We start from the raw sequence: 17,939 nt of genomic DNA, 5'->3' as shown, positions 1-17,939 counted from the left end.
CTTGTTCTTTTGTTGGTGCTTTTACTGGTGCTGCAATTGGTTCTGCAGACCTACTGGGTCCGGATGAAAATCCCATTCAACTGCCCTTCCACCTGCTAGATTCCAGGGGCTGTAATTAAATAAGAGAGAAAAATAAAAATATTTTAGCAGTCACGAAAGATCTTTACCATACATATTTGTAGAGTAAAGGATTTATTCTGTCTCTATAGAGATAAAGAAGACAAACTAAATGTTAAAGCGAGGGTCTGGGAAGATCCATGAAGTACAGGAAAGGAAGATGCAAAGGAAAGGTGTCCCCATGCAGCAAGGGCAGCTGTAGCAGATGGGCCATTTGTATCTTCCTTAGTGGTATTCCTGCCTTGGAGTGTAGTGGTTTTCATAACATTAGCTGTTGTAGAACAGCCTTGGCTGTGCTGCAGTGTTACTTAAAGTGTAGTGCACTGACTAGCCACCATTGGCTAGGAACTGATTACTACCAGTTTTTGACGAGACAAGAATCTTGTGTCAGAAAATCAACTACTACAATCAGTAAATACACCATTTAGTTTAGCTGCTGTTTTTTTTGCCCTGTAGGAAGACTTTGTCAATAAAGGAAGCAGTGCAAGCTCCGCCTCTCATCAGAGGCCAGTACTTTGAGTAGCACAGCTCTCCTGGCTTACTTTGGGCTTTACCAATGATTCTCAGCCTTTATCTGGGTGCAGGAAACACCTGCACACTTACTAGACCACTTAGCTCAAATCACCTGAGAGCAACAGTACCTTTAATGCAGTAGTGAGTTCAAACCTCAACACGAATCATTTCTGGTGATGACATTCCTCCTCTTCCGGGAACCTCAAGTCTAATTTTGTTATATTTAAATGCGCAATTAATAGTGCGGCCCATTTTCGGAAACCAAAGCAAACACAGAACTCTAGGACACGGTGAACAATTTCGTTCTCTGTAAACCATAAGCAGCAAACCCTCCCAAATCCTGCGGATCTAGTTTTCTTTTAACTGTACACCACTTATGAAAAATCAAAACAAAAAGAAACAGTTATTGTGTTACTGATTTTAACAGCAATATATCATTATAAAATAATTCAGAAATGTATGAAGGTTATAAACCTATCATCTTGCTATTCAAAGATAACCACAGTTAACATGTACTTTAAGTGTTTTTACTATGTGTATGATACACATTTGTAAATATTTTTAGAGAAATATAGTTGTGCTTTACATACTATTTCATAATCTGCTTTTTTCAGTTAATAACATATTGAAAACTTACCTTTACCACAATTAACATAGCTCCAAATTCTAACTTTTCATGGCTCCACGTTATAATTTTTAACATACCACTGTAGGGCTGTACCATGAGTCTGCCTTTGTGTGTGTGTGTTTTGAAGGCGCTACCTTCTGCCCACTGGTCCTTTAAGGTGAGTGGCTTCAGGCAGCAGACTGAGCCAGGGTCAGAGACTGACAAGGGCTGTGTCAAAAGGACAAAAGAGGGTGAAGAAACCCATCTTTCCTCTCCAAGACTCCTGGGTTCTGAGCTGCTGTGGGTGGGTGATGGCTCAGAATCTCAGCTCACAGCATGGGGACGATGTGTGAGCCCTGCATCTCTGTGCAGGTGGGTGTGGACGTACCTGAATACGCTTGGCCAGGATCTGAGTGAAGAGCTCCTCAGGGAGCACGCAGCTCACAAGCCCGGTATCACCTCCAATACTGGCGCTGAGGCTGAGCCAGCGCTGTGTGGGTCCTGAGGAGAGAGGGCTGGAGGAAATCTGTTCAGAGAAAGAAGGATCAAGAGTTAGAACCCAGCGTGGTGTTCCAACAACTCGTACACTTATGAGCCATGTTACCTCGGGAAAATCATCTCATCTCTCTGGGTCTCATTTCTTCATCTGTAAAATGGGGATTGCACTGTAAAATGGAAGATTCCTATCTCACTTAAAGAATTGCCGTAACCTTCAAGCAGGAGCACTGTGGAAGGTGCTTTATACGTGTACCGAACAGCAAACATTTGTTCATGCATTCAACAAATATTCATTGAACACTTTTGATGCACCAGGGACCCCTCTAGTACCAGGGATACAACCACAAACGAGGCTGGCAGTGTTGCTGCCCACGTGGTCCTTGTGTTCAAATGGGGAGCGGGAGACAGAAAAGGAGCACACGAATATACAGATCACTGATATAATATCAGATAGTGATGAGTGCAAGGAAGAAAACAATCAGTTAAGGGAATAAAGAACCATGACAGGGTTTAACAACGGCTATTTAGAGACCAGATCCTGAGAGACGGGTCTTTCTGAAAGGGAACAGCAAGGTCCCTCATCATGAGTGTGCTGTGGGTGTGTGGGAAGCACACAGGAGCCCACAGCGACTGCAGCTGAGTGAGCAATGGGGAAGATGGTCAGGCTTAAAGTCGAAGATACAGTCAGGCCAGAACATGCAGGGCTTGTAGGACGGTAAGGAATTTGGATTTTATTCCAAGTATTATGGGAAGTTGTTGGCAAGTTTGAGGCAGATAAATGATCCTGTTTTGCTTTTTAAAAGACCACTCTACCTGCACAAGGTAACAAGAGGGAAGCAGGAAGATTAGTTAGTTACATATCTCTGTGGTCAAGGCAGCAGGTGATGGCGGCAGGGACAAGGACAGTCATGATGGAAGTGGCTGATACAGGGTATATTCTGGAAGGAGAGCCAATAGGATTTGGCAAGGGATATGAAAGAAAGAGAGGCATCAAGCATGACTCCTTGAGTTTTGACCTGAGCAAGATGGAAAGTGGTGAAGTTATTTATTAAGACAGGAAAGACTGAAGGAAGAACATTTGCCTTCTCTTGTTTTGTTTTTTGGGGGTAAATAAGTGTCAATTTTTGGACATATAAATTTTGAGACATCTCGAAGCCATTCAGTAGAGATATTTAATGTGAGTTTGGATATATGAACCTGAGCGTGGGGAGAAATTAGGGCTGGAGATGGAAATTTAAGAGTCATAAGGATACTGAAAATATCTTTAAGAAATGAAGTGGATGAAATCATCTATAAAGAAAAGAGTAGATAACTTAGTCCTAGCTTACTCTGAAAACCTAGGAATCTGGAGGAGATGGAGAAACTGGGGGAGTGCAGAGAGTCATTAATGAGGCAGATGGGAAAGTAGAAGCGCATGGTGTTCTGAAATCCAAGTAAAGAGAGCGTTTCCCAGAGGAGGGGGTTATCAGCTGCCAAAGAGGTCACGTGAGGTGAGGACAGAAAACTGGCCACTGGATTGGACAAGATGAAGGTCAATGACCTTGAGAAGAGTAGCCAGTGCAGTGGTGAGGACAAAGGCTCACCGGAATAGGTGGAAGAGACAATGGTGGTGAGCAAAAGGACGCAATCATCCAGCAACCCTTTGGAGGAATAGCTATGGAGAGGAGCTGAGAGATGAGGTAATACCTGTAGGGGGATCTGGGGCTGTGGGAAAGTATTTTAAAGTTGGGAGGTAATGCAGCATGCATAGACGATGACAGGAAGGATTCAACAGACAGGGGAGATAAACAAATGAGAGAGAGGACACAACTGCAGGGATTGAGCCCTTGAATGAGAGAGAAGGGGTGGAGTCCAGTGCTCATGTGTAGGGGTAGGATTTGGATGAGAGCAGGGGCAGTTACTTAGGGGCAGGGAAGGCAGAGCACCAGGTGAGAATGAAGGTTGGCTGGTAGGTTTGGTGGTCGGAGGATAAGGTGGTTGTCTTCTGGTTGTTGCTGTGCCCTCCATGAAGCCAGAAGAGAGATCAGTAGCTGAGAATGAGAAAGAGGAGTGTCTCAGAGGTTTGGAGAGGGGTAATGGCAATAAAACAGCTATCTTGAAGAGATGGAGGGCAAATGTACTAGGGCAGATCTGAGAGTCCACTTGAGATCTGTGGTCTTAAATTTATTTATTTAATTTTTAATTTAATTTAATTTATTTTTTATACAGCAGGTTCTTATTAGTCACCAATTTTACACACATCAGTGTATACATGTCAATCCCAATCACCCAATTCATCACACCACCACCACCACCAACCCCCCTGCCGCTTTCCACCCTTGATGTCCATACATTTGTTCTCTACATCTGTGTCTCAATTTCTGCCCTGTAAACCAGTTCATCTGTACAATTTTCTAGGTTCCACATATATGCATTAATATACGATATTTTTTTTCCTCTTTCTGACTTACTTCACTCTGTATGACAGACTCTAGATCCATCCACGTCTCAACAAATGACCTAATTTCGTTCCTTTTTATGGCTGAGTAATATTCCATTGTATATATGTACCACATCTTCTTTATCCATTCGTCTGTCGATGGGCATTCAGGTTGCTTCCATGACCTGGCTACTGTAAATAGTGCTGCAATGAACACTGGGGTGCATGTGTCTTTTTGAATTATGGTTTTCTCTGGGTATATGCCCAGTAGTGGGATTGCTGGATCATACGGTAATTCTATTTTTAGTTTTTTTAAGTAACCTCCATACTGTTCTCCATAGTGGCAGAATCAAATGACATTTCAACCAACAGGGCAAGAGGGTTCCCTTTTCCCCACACCCTCTCCAGCATTTGTTGTTTGTAGATTTCCTGATGATGCCCATTCTAACTGGTGTGAGGTGATACCTCATTGTAGTTTTGATTTGCATTTCTCTAACAATTAGTGATGTTGAGCAGCTTTTCATGTGCTTCTTGGCCATCTGTATGTCTTCTTTGGAGAAATGTCTATTTAGGTCTTCTGCCCATTTTTGGATTGGGTTGTTTGTTTTATTAATATTGAGCTGCATGAGCTGTTTATATATTTTGGAGATTAATCCTTTGTCTGTTAATTCATTTCCAAATATTTTCTCCCATTCTGAGGGTTGTCTTTTCATCTTGTTTATGGTTTCCTTTGCTGTGCAAAAGCTTTGAGGTTTCATTAGGTCTCATTTGTTTATTTTTGTTTGTATTTCCATTACTCTAGGAGGTGGATCAAAAAAGATCTTGCTGCGATTTATGTCAAAGAGTGTTCTTCCTATGTTTTCCTCTAAGAGTTTTACAGTGTCCAGTCTTACATTTAGGTCTCTAATCCATTTTGAGTTTATTTTTGTGTATGGTGTTAGGGAGTGTTCTAATTTCATTCTTTTACATGTAGCTGTCCAGTTTTCCCAGCACCACTTATGGAAGAGACTGTCTTTTCTCCACTGTATATCCTTGCCTCCTTTGTCATAGGTTAGTTGACCATAGGTGCGTGGGTCTATCTCTGGGCTTTCTATGCTGTTCCATTGATCTATGTCTCTGTTTTTGTGCCAGTACCATATTGTCTTGATTACTGTAGCTTTATAGTATAGTCTGAAGTCAGGGAGTCTGATTCCTCCAGCTCCGTTTTTTTCCCTCAAGACTGCTTTGGCTATTCGGGGTCTTTTGTGTCTCCATACAAATTTTAAGATTTTTTGTTCTAGTTCCGTAAAAAAATGTCATTGGTAATTTGATAGGGATTGCATTGAATCTGTAGATTGCTTTGGGTAGTATAGTCATTTTCACAATATTGATTCTTCCAATCCAAGAACATGGTATATATCTCCATCTGTTGGTATCATCTTTAATTTCTTTCATCAGTGTCGTATAGTTTTCTGCATACAGGTCTTTTGTCTCCCTAGGTAGGTTTATTCCTAGGTATTTTATTCTTTTTGTTGCAGTGGTAAATGGGAGTGTTTCCTTAATTTCTCTTTCAGATTTTTCATCATTAGTGTATAGGAATGAAAGAGATTTCTGTGCATTTTGTATCCTGCAACTTTACCAAATTCATTGATTAGCTCTAGTAGTTTTCTGGTGGCATCTTTAGGATTCTCTATGTATAGTATCATGTCATCTGCAGACAGTGACAGTTTTACTTCTTCTTTTACAATTTGTATTCCTTTTATTTCCGTTTCTCCTCTGATTGCCATGGCTAGGACTTCCAAAACTATGTTGAATAATAGTAGTGAGAGTGGACAGCCGTGTCTTGTTCCTGATCTTAGAGGAAATGCTTTCAGTTTTTCACGTTTGAGAATGATGTGTGCTGTGGGTTTGTCGTATATGACCTTATTATGTTGAGGTAGGTTCCCTCTATGCCCACTTTCTGGAGAGTTTTTTTTTTTTATCATAAATGGGTGTTGAATTTTGTCAAAGCTTTTTCTGCATCTATTGAGATGATCATATGGTTTTTATTCTTCAATTTGTCAATATGGTGTATCACACTGATTGATTTGCATATATTGAAGAATCCTTGCATCCCTGGGATAAATCCCACTTGATCATGGTGTATGATCCTTTTAATGTGCTGTTGGATTCTGTTTGCTAGTATTTTGTTGAGGATTTTTGCATCTATATTCATCAGTGATATTGGTCTGTAATTTTCTTTTTTTGTAGTATCTTTTTGTCTGGTTTTAGTATCAGGGTGATGGTGGCCTCATAGAATGAGTTAGGGAGTGTTCCTTCCTCTGCAATTTTTTGGAAGAGTTTGAGAAGGATGGGTGTTAGCTCTTCTGTAAATGTTTGATAGAATTCACCTGTGAAGCCATCTGGTCCTGGACTTTTGTTTGTTGGAAGATTTTTAATCCAGTTTCAATTTCATTACTTGTGATTGGTCTGTTCACATTTTCTTTTTCTTCATGGTTCAGTCTCGGAAGGTTATATTTACCTTTCTAAGAATTTGTCCATTTCTTCCAGGTTGTCAATTTTATTGGCATAGAGTTGTTTGTAGTAGTCTCTTAGGATGCTTTGTATTTCTGCAGTGTGTGTTGTAACTTCTCCTTTTTCATTTCTAATTTTATTGATTTGAGTCCTCTCCCTCTTTTTCTTGATGAGTCTGGCTAATGGTTTATCAATTTTGTTTATTTCTCCAAGAACCAGCTTTTAGTTTTATTGATCTTTGTTATTGTTTTCTTTGTCTCTATTTCATTTACTTCTGATCTGATCTTTATGATTTCTTTCCTTCTGCTTACTTTGGGTTTTGTTTGTTCTTCTTGCTCTAGTTCCTTTAGGTGTAAGGTTAGATTGTTTATTTGAGATTTTTCTTGTTTCTTGACGCAGGCTTGTATAGCTATAAACTTCCTTCTTAGAACTGCTTTTGCTGCATCCAATAGGTTTTGGGTCGTCATGTTTTCATTGTCACTTGTCTCTAGGTATTTTTTGATTTCCTCTTTGATTTCTTCAGTGGTCTCTTGGTTTTTTAGTCGTGTATTGTTTAGCTTCCATGTGTTTGTTTTCTTACGTTTTTTTCCTTGTAATTCATTTCTAATCTCATAGCGCTGTGGTCAGAAAAGATGCTTGATATGATTTCAATTTTCTTAAATTTACTGAGGCTTGATTTGTGACCCAGGATGTAATCTATCCTGGAGAATGTTCCGTGCGCACTTGAGAAGAATATGTAATCTGCTGTTTTTGGATGGAAAGTCCTAAAAATATCAATTAAATCTATCTGGTCTATTGTGTCATTTAAAGCTTCTGTTTCCTTATTTATTTTCATTTGGGATGATCTGTCCATTGGTGTAAGTGAGGTGTTAAAGTCCCCCATTATATTGTGTTACCATCGACTTCCTCTTTTATAGCTGTTAGCAGTTGCCTTATGTACTGAGGTGCTCCTATGTTGGGTGCATACATATTTATAATTGTTATATCTTCTTCTTGGATCGATCCCTTGATCATTATGTAGTGTCCTTCCTTGTCTCTTGTAACATTCTTTATTTTAAAGTCTATTTTAACTGATATGAGTAATGCTACTCCAGCTTTCTTTTGATTTCCATACTCATGGAATATCTTTTTCCATCCCCTCACTTTCAGTCTGTATGTGTCTCCAGGTCTCAAGTGGGTCTCTTGTAGACAGCATATATATATATGGGTCTTGTTTTTGTATCCATTCAGCAAGCCCATGTCTTTTGGTTGGAGCATTTAATCCATTCATGTTTAAGGTGATTATCAATATGTATGCTCCTATTGCCTATTACTATCAATATGTATGCTCCTATTGGGTTTGTTTTTGTAGGTCCTTTTCTTCACTTGTGTTTCCCACTTAGACAAGTTCCTTTAGCATTTGCTGTAGAGCTGGTTTGGTGGTGCTGAATTCTCTTAGCTTTTGCTTGTCTGTAAAGCTTTTCATTTCTCCATCGATTCTGAATGAGATCCTTGCCAGGTAGAGGAATCTTGGTTGTAGGTTCTTTCCTTTCATCACTTTAAGTATATCATGCCCTCCCTTCTGGTTTATAGAGTTTCTACTGAGAAATCAGCTGTTAACTTTACAGGAGTTCCCTTGTATGTTATTTTTCATTTTTCCCTTGCTGCTTTCAATAATTTTTCTTTGTCTTTAATTTTTGCTGGTTTGATTACTATGTGTCTCGGCGTGTTTCTCCTTGGGTTTATCCTGTGTGGGACTCTCTGCGCTTCCTGGACTTGGTGGCTATTTCCTTTACCATGTTAGGGAAGTTTTCGACTATAATCTCTTCACATATTTTCTCTGGTCCTTTCTCTCTCTCTTGTCCTTCTGGCACCCCTATAATGCGAATGTTGTTGCGTTTAATGTTGTCCCAGAGGTCTCTTAGGCTGTCTTCATTTCTTTTCATTCTTTTTTCTTTATTCTGTTCTGCAGCAGTGAATTCCACCATTGTGTCTTCCAGGTCACTTACCCGTTCGTCCGCCTCAGTTATTCTGCTATTGATTCCTCCTAGTGTATTTTTCATTTCAGTTATTGTACTGTTCATCTCTTTTTGTTTGTTCTTTAATTCTTCTAGGTCTTTGTTAAACATTTCTTACATCTTCTCGTTCTTTGCCTCCATTCTTTTTCCGAGGTCCTGGATCATCTTCACTATCGTTATTCTGAATTCTTTTTCTGGAAGGTTGCCTATCTCCACTTCATTTAGTTGTTTTTCTGGCGTTTTATCTTGTTCCTTCATCTGGTACATAGCCCTCTGCCTTTTCATCTTGTCTATCATTCTGTGAATGTGGTTTTTGTTCCATAGGCTACAGGATTGTAGTTCTGCTGTCTGCCCTCCGGTGGATGAGGCTATCTAAGAGGCTTATGCACGTTTCCTGATGGGAGGGACTGGTGGTGGGTAGAGCTGACTGTTGCTCTGGTGGGCGGAGCTCAGTAAAACTTTAATCCACTTGTCTGCTGATGGGTGGGGCTGGGTTCCCTCCCTATTGGTTGTTTGGCCTGAAGGGAGCCAACACTGGAGCCTACCCAGGCTCTTTGGTGGGGCTAGTGTCGGACTCTGGGAGGGCTCACACCAAGCAGTACTTCCCAGAACTTCTGTTGCCAGTGTCCTTGTCCTCAGTGTGAGCCACATCTAGCCCCTGCCTCTGCAGGAGACCCTCCAACACCAGCAGGTACGTCTGGTTCAGTCTCCCCTGGGGTCACTGCTCCTTCCCCTGGGTCCCGATGTGCATACTACTTTGTGGGTGCCCACCAAGAGTGGAGTCTCTGTTTCCCCCAGTTCTGTCGAAGTCCTGCAATCAAATCCCAGTGGCCTTCAAAGTCTGATTCTCTAGGAATTCCTCCTCCCGTTGCCTGACCCCCAGGTTGGGAAGCCTGACGTGGGGCTCAGAACCTTCACTCCAGTGCGTGGACTTCTGTGGTATAAGTGTTCTCCAATCTGTGAGTCACCCACCCAGCAGTTATGTGATTTGATTTTACTGTGATTGTGCCCCTCCTACTGTCTCATTGTGGCTTCTCCTTTGTCTTTGGATGTGGGGTATCATTTTGGTGAGTTCCAGTGTCCTCCTGTTGATGATTGTCCAGCAGCTAGTTGTGATTCTGGTGTTCTCGCAAGAGGGAGTGAGAGCATGTCCTTCTACTCCACCATCTTGGTTCCAATCCCTGTGGTCTTAAATTTAAATTAAGACCATTCAGGAAAGATGAATGTTTTTTCTAGCTACGTTCAACTGCCCTACATGGAGGAGGTGGAGAATTGAGAGTACGATGAAGGGGAAGGGGAAAGGGAGCACCTATAGTGATGGACCATGAATCCAAACTGAGTAAGAAAGGAAATGAAGGGGTCGGTAGGCAGTGAAGATGTGAACTGGAGGTTTCATTGGGACCCATTATTTACCAGAAAAGGTCATCTGGAAAGTTAGAAGATGGTTGTCAAAAAGTAGGATGTGTGATGTAGAGATCACAAGTCTACAGGTCACAGTGAATAAGGTCTAGAATATGACCACAGTAGTGAGTAGCTGAGGAGGCCGTGGAATTGAAGAGTCAAGGTGTTGGATTAAATATTCAAAATATTAGGATTTCAAACTGGTGAATGACCTTATATTATAGGTCATTTCCTCATCATGTGACATAGTATACATTTCTTCCCATTTGCACCATGACTAAAATTTCCATCATTGAAGAGTTCATGCTTTAGGAGAGCTTCAAGAAAACCAAACAGCCATCTCTAGGAAAAGCACTCTGACAAGGCGACAGCTGTCCAAACCACTTGATCCTGTAACACTGGAGCAATGCTGGCAGACACATGTGCAGTGCGGGTGGGGGAAGGTCTTTGAACTCTGATTTCTACTGTGATATTGAACAGGTTTTAAGTTGCTATTTAGATAGGAGTCAGAATTGGGATTTTCTGCTGCCTTTGATATGTTCTAAAAAGCTTCACTTTACTATCCAGATTGGCAGAAACAAACCAAAGAAAATCATTTCCCATGATACCGTATTTAATAGAAATATATGGGTTCAGTTCATCCATAAACATCTAAGTGAAGAATATTCTATTAGATCTTGGAGAAGAGGATTAAAAGGATGATGCTCCAAAAGAAACTGAGTCAACGGTTTCAGTTTTCAAGGTGCTAGAAGAACATGCAACTGAAGTGAAGATCATGTGACATCATCTGGCATAAATCCCACCCCATGGATGCCCCATCCAACGAGCATACCTCCTCTTACATGAAGACCTTCACCTCCACTCTGTCCACATGCCCCATCCAGTGCTCTACTTACCCCACCAACCCGCCACTGACCTGCCCCATCCAACACGTGTGATTCTCCTCTCCTCTGCTCCATTCACCTCAGCAACCTTCTCTGAAATGTCTACCTCTCCCATTCCCCCTATACAGCACTCTCAGACTGAAGCAAGAGCCACAGACCCTTTTACTCTTCCTATTTCTCCCATTCTATTGTCCTTCTTTTAATTCCTTCTCTACCTAGGCCAGATTTCCTATACTGATGCGACTCTCAACTCCCTTGACCCTTGCTCCGAGCACACCCCCACACCTGCAATGATGACAACTTCTCTCTCTGCCTCTGAATAAGGGCTGCCAGGGGCTGCTTAGGGAAATCTTACAAGCGTGAAGTTATGGCTTCACATCTTGCCTGGGCCATCAGCACTCTCAACTATCTTTTCTTTTGTCCACCACCAATTTCTGGTTCTGTCTTCACAGTGGACACATCAGTGCTTTCTTTATCATTCTTCTCAAGCATGCTATGCAACCCAACTTCCTCAACACTGCCCGCAAAGACCGTGCATCCTGCATACATCTTAGGGCCATTCAGCAAGACCTTCTCCAACCTCCATTTTCCACCCCGGTACCCCTACAAGTAGCTGTATCTACTTTCACCTTTATTGACTCTAGAGGAAGATGGCTCCCAACTTCCTCAACTATGCTTAATCCTGCCCTCCCTGTTTCTTCCTGGAATCTCACTCCCTCTTGGGTAGATCATCACCTTATACTTCTCCAGGAGCTATCTTAATAGACCTCGTTGTGCCTCCACCTCCTTTCAGAGAAAGAACTCATTGACTCTGGGTTTGCTCCTCTGATGACTACTTGATCTTTTTTCCCTTTTCTTCAAATATCTTAGAAGCCTATACTCATTTGACTCGGCTTTCCCACTCACAACTCATCACCCACCTGTCTCTCACTGCGCCACCCACTGTCTCTGACTTCAGCACCTGCTATTCATCTCACCTCCTGAGATTGTTTCTGAAGTCCCTCGGCATGTGACTCAAACTCTCTGGCTTCTTTATGACTTTCCAAGACTCCCCTGCCGCTCTCCCACAACTTATATTCATGGTTCCATCCTTCACATGCCTTTAGTAGTAGTTTGAGCCATATGAAATTGCTGCAGTAGAGTTCCCGAGTGGTTTAATATTGGCAGTTTCATATGGTTCAACCTAATTCTTTTTACACACCTCTTTTGTCATCTATCTCTTTTTATTGCATATATTTGAATGTGTGGTTATCACGCTTATCAGACTCCTAGTGCAGCTTGAGTGAAAGAATTTTGCTTTATTTATCTTCACTTTGCCAGCACCCAACCCAATGCCTATAACATTAAAGGTACTTGGTTCACACCTGCTAGATGAACACTCCGTTCAGGAGTGGTACAGGGACAGTACTCAGGCCTGCCTGGCAAGGGCACCTGTAGGAATGAAGTTGTGCTAACCTGGATGCAAGATGCCGAGGAGGAGGAGAAAAAAGAGAAGAGGGGGAGCGGGAAGGAAAAATCCCAACCTTCCTCCCGGGAGCCCTGATTTGTACCTGTGGTGTTTCGGACGAGGGGTGGTGATGCTGCTTCTGAGACACAGAGCTGTGGCTGTCTGCTTTGCCTTTGGTGATGAGCACACTCCCACGCACAGGCTTGGCAGGTTTAATTTCGGGAGTTACCAGAGTGGATTCTGAAGTTAACATCCCCAGGGTCTCACTGCTCAGTCGTAACTGTCCCATGGCATTTTGGCTCAAAGCAACAGCCTCCTGGGCTACACAGAGAGAGAGGGTTTATATTAAAAGTCACCTTAGGATAATAAGGAAATAATAGCGAGGATGGCAAGTTGAAACATAGTGTGATTCTTTTGAAGACTACAAAGCCATCTCCACCTGCAGCTGGCTTGGCAGGGCTGAGAGAAGAGGCTCCACCCACTAAGGATGGATGATGACGACGGGTGTGTGCAGAGCCTGGCCTGGTGCCCCGGGCTCTTCACTGCTCATCTTCCCAGGGGATCCCACGATACTCTCCCCCACTTTCTCTTCCAACCCAGAGGGTAATCATCTCTGAAACTGCTGGTACACTACAGTCCTGACTGCCCCGGAAACCTACCACAATGATTATTGTGTTGTTTTACAGTCTTTTTTCTTACTGCATCTTCAAAACCCAGCATGTATTGTATACTGAGAGCACATCTCAGTTTGGACTAGGCACATTTCAAGGGGCCGGTGGGTCCTGCGTGGGACAGACAGGTTTAGACTGGTCACTTCAGTACAGCCTGCTGACTCCACAGCAAACAGCAAATGCAGGTCTGGGTTTGACTCCGTCACTGAGAGGGTTTTCTCCAAAGTCGCCAGTGACCTCCGAACTGTGAACTACAGCGGCCCTCTTCTCAGGGCTCATTCTATCTGAACCTTCAGCCACCTCCGATTATATTCACTTACTGATTTAACACATTTTTACAAATCTTTACTGTGTGTCTACTATGTGCCAAGCACTAGTCTAGATGCCTGGAATACATTAGTGACGAAAACTAACACAAATCTCTGCTCTCCGAAGCTCACATTCTTGGCCGGGGCGGGGGTGGCGTGGAGGAGGCAGACAATAAAATAAGTAAATAAAATAAACAGTCTGTTAACTAGGGGTAAGGGCTATGAGGAAAATAAAGCGGGAAGGGTCTCCCAGACTCCAACCAGGGCTCCGCAGAGATGCGAAAGTCCTTCTGGCCCCGTCCCGCCTGTAGCTCTCCTGACTGCCCACCCTTCTGACCCTCACTCTGCCTTCTCCGCCTCCCCTGGCTTCTCCCCCTGCCCCCACCTCCTCCTAAAATGTGAAGTGTTCCCCAAGTTCCCATCCTGCCCTATCCATCCCTCTCCTCTCTTTCTGGAACTTTCTGGGCTGATTTCCTCTACTCCAGTGGCTGCACCCCTCACCTTGTTGAGGAAGTCTCCCCCAGTTATTAAGCTTTTAGCTTGACATTACTTTCTCAGGGAGCTCAAATTCATGATTTGTCACGAGATGTCAACACAGCTCCAAAGACTTCTGTGAAATGCAGTTTATTTGACAGAAAAGGAAACAAAAAATCTAAGAGAACTGGAATTGTGATGCAGCCCGGGGTTCCCACTAAATGGTATCAGAATATGCCACCCCAAAATATGACTACAGGAATTCAGGATATGCCACCTCAAAATATGCTGCTTTGGCATATTGGTTATTTTGAGCTGTAGGCACCTGAAACACAGTAAATGCAGGGAGTGGCTATCCTTGACCTCCCCTTATTTGCTCAAAGACAGAACCTCCAAAAGAAGCTCCACTGTCACAAGTCCCCTTCCAGAGAGTTTCATCAACTAGGGAGATGGACTCTTATCACAGGAGAGGAGACTCAAGTCCATACTACACCCAGAAAGACTTTATCACAAACAGCCACACCTCCCATCCGTTCTTGTAAGGGTCCCTCATCTTTCCTAAAAACCATTTTCCCTCCCCTAAGAGGACTACATCCCCCTTCCCTTTTCCTATTAAGGTGGTATTTACTTCTGAATTCTAAAGCCATCCATTTTCCCCTGAGTATCTCCCACGGTACATGAGGTAAACATGTTAATAAACTTGTTTGTTTTTCTCTTGTTAATCTGTCTTTTATTGCAGGGGGGCTCAGCCAAGAACTCAGAAGAGTAGAGAGAAAATTATTCTCTCTCCCCTAGACCACTGAAGAGCTGTTTCTCTTATCTTCCCAGCAAAGAATCTTCCATTTCTCTAAGCATCCCATGCAGAGGTATCAAGGGGAGGTGACATCCCTGAAAGCCCCAGCCAGTTTTATCATCTAGCAGGCATGGGACACTATCAGGAATGACGGCATGTTGTTCTAAGTATTTATATAAAAAAGATTCTACTCTGAGCAGGTATTCTCATTATATTTGATAGATTTTCCCACTGAGCAGCCACCCTCCTGCCCTGTATGTCTTTAGAGGATCCGGGAGAGCCAGGATTCTTAACCTCTGGTAGGTAAGGCCTCACTACTATGGGGTTTAAAAACTCAATTAATTTTCCTTTCCAGTAAACGTTCTCTTCCTCCCATGTTCCCTGTCTTGGTAAATGACATTGCTCTCTTCCTGGTTTCTGTGACCAGAAATCTTGGTGTGAACATCATCTTGAATGCCTCCCCCTCCTTCAATTCCCTGCCATGCAGGCGGCTATCAGGTCAGCCAGCGCAGCCCCACTCATATTCAGTTTCACCTCTCTTCCATTACAAGACATCACTAGAGCTCCCTTCCTACTGCAACTTTCGGACCATTTCTCCCATAGGGTGAAAACTGCCCAACTCCTCTTTTCCTTCAAAATAAAATCGAAATTCCTAATCTTGGCATTAAATTCAACTATGATTGGCCTTAACCTGCCTTCCCACCTTTAATTTACTGTCAGCTTCCCTGCTTTCTTGGCCTGGAATGTCCTTATCTTCATCTTTGCCTGTCAACATTCTCCTCCTCCTTCAAAGCCTACTTCCATGAAAACTTCCCCAAATCATGCTTGTTGGAACCCAACTATCCCAAAGTTGGTCTTTCACAGAAGCTGGTAGTTCTGTTACATTATTTTCCTCTTCCCTGAATGAGCACATGTCTGCTCCCCTCCAGGGGTCACTCCCAAAGGTGTGGGCCACATCTCTTCCGTCGCCCTGTTCCCTGCAGTGCCAAGTGCATTGGGCAGTCAGGAGAGCCACAGGTGTCTGGTGGAGAGAATTCTCTGGGATGCTAACTGGCAGCATGTTATAAGTCAGCCTTCAATGGGGCTGTGGAGAAAAGCTCGGTGGGGGAAACTGAGAAGGTGCATTACCAGTGGGGTAAGGGCCACTTGGCCACAAAGAGTCAGGGGAAATGGCTCTCACCAGACTCCTCTTCCTTCATGGACTGCTCTAGGGCAGCCCTGATGCAGAGCTCACGGGCCCGGATCCCTGCGATGTTGCTGCCATCGGAGATGGCTTGCAGCACAATGGAGTCCAAGTTCAGGCAGGCTGCACTGTAGTACTTGGCTATGCTGACTGCGGTGGCCGACTTTCCTATTAAAAAAGGTCAGGAGGTTGAATTTCACAGCTCTCATTTCCTCAGTGTCCTAGACAGAAGAAGCTTCTATAACAGAGGCTACTGGAAAGTGATCTCTCCAAAGTCTCTGCCTCTAAGTCTCTCGTGTGGCCAGAGGCGGCAGCAGAAAAGAGAGGCAAGACCTGAGCCAGGAGTTAGGACCGTGGATTCTGGTCCTAATTCTACCCCTGATGAGCTCTGTGCTATGGCAACCCACGTCCCCTCTGGATTTTCTCCTCGGCTTAAAAAGTGATTCTATCAGATGAGCTTTAAAAATTTTGTAGCTCTTACTGTCTCTGATTCTAATGGGAAGAGACTTTTTTGGTTTAAAGAATAACTTGTGTTGATGTTTTTTTCTCATTCAAAATACCTGCTTATTAAAAAGAAAGCAGAAAATTCAGAAATAACAGCAGGGATAAAAGAAATTTGATCTTCCAGAGAGACTACAGTTAGCATATGGCTGCTCAGTATGCGTATGTAACTATTTTATTCATATTTCTTATAAAAAAAGAATGGGTTATGTGGTAGGTTGAATAATGCCTCCCCCACTCAGATGTCCACATTCCAATCCCTGGAACCTGTGAATATGTTACCTTATATGTTAAAGGGACTTCGCAGGTATGATTAAGAATCTTGATGTTGGAGATTGCCCTGGATTATCTGGGTGGGCCCAATGTAATAACAAGGGTCCTTATAAGAGAAGCAGGATGCTCAGAGTAAGAACAGGTGATACGATGATGAAAGCAAAGAGAGAGACAGACAGAGAGTGAGAGAGAGAGACGAGACAGACAGACAGACAGACTACAAGATGTTATGATGCTGGTTTTGAAGATGGAGGAAGGGGTCATGACCCAGGGAATGAAGATAATGTTTCTAGAAGCAAGAAAAGGCAAGGAAATGGATTCTCCTCTATAGCCTTGAGAAAGGATGCAGCCCTGTTGACCCATTTTAGACTTCTGACCTCCAGAATTCTAAGAAAGTAAATTTGCATTTTTTAAAGTCACTAAATTTGTAGTTATTTGTTACAGTAGCAATAGGATATTAATATAGATAACAGATTGTAAGCATGGCATGTTTTTTCTCACTTAAAACGATATATATCATGAGCATTTTTCTATTCATTCAATACACTTCTATGGTACTTTTTTATTGTGATAGTATACATACAAAATTTACCATTTTAACTGTTTTTAAGTGTACAGCTCAGCTGCTAAGGATATTCACATTGCTGTGCAACCATCACCTCCATCCATCTCCAGCACGTTTTCATCTTCCCAAGTGGAAACTCTTTACCCAGTAAACAATAACCTCTCATTCCTCCCTTTTCTCAGCCCCTGGAAACCACCATTCTACTTCATGTCTCTATGAATATGACTCTAGGTACCTTATGTAAATGGAATCATATAGTAGTTGTTCTTTTATGTCTAGCTTATTTCACTTAGCATAATGTCTTCAAGTTTCACCTATGTTGTAGCATGTGTGAGGATTTCCTTCCTTCTGTGGGTGAAAAAGATCCCATTATACCACATTTAGTTTATCCACTCATCCATCAATGGATACTTGGGCTGTTTCTACCTTTTCGTTATTGTGAATAATGCTGCTATGAAAATGGGTGTACAAGACACTGTGTTTTTTTTTTGTTTTTTTTTTTGTTTTTAAAGAAGATGCTGGGGGTAGGAGTTTTAGTAATTTATTTATTTATTTTTGCTGTGTTGGGTCTTCGTTTCTGTGTGAGGGCTTTCTCTAGTTGTAGCAAGTGGGGGCCACTCTTCATCGCGGTGCGCGGGCCTCTCACTGTCACGGCCTCTCTTGTTGCGGAGCACAGGCTCCAGATGCGCAGGCTCAGTAGTTGTGGCTCACGGGCCTAGTTGCTCCGCGGCGTATGGGATCCTCCCAGACCAGGGCTCGAACCTGTGTCCCCTGCATTAGCAGGCAGATTCTCAA

Source organism: Phocoena phocoena, chromosome 20 (assembly GCF_963924675.1).
Source record: "Phocoena phocoena chromosome 20, mPhoPho1.1, whole genome shotgun sequence".
NCBI classification, from domain to species: domain Eukaryota; kingdom Metazoa; phylum Chordata; class Mammalia; order Artiodactyla; family Phocoenidae; genus Phocoena; species Phocoena phocoena.
Note: the sequence above shows the minus strand (reverse complement) of the source record.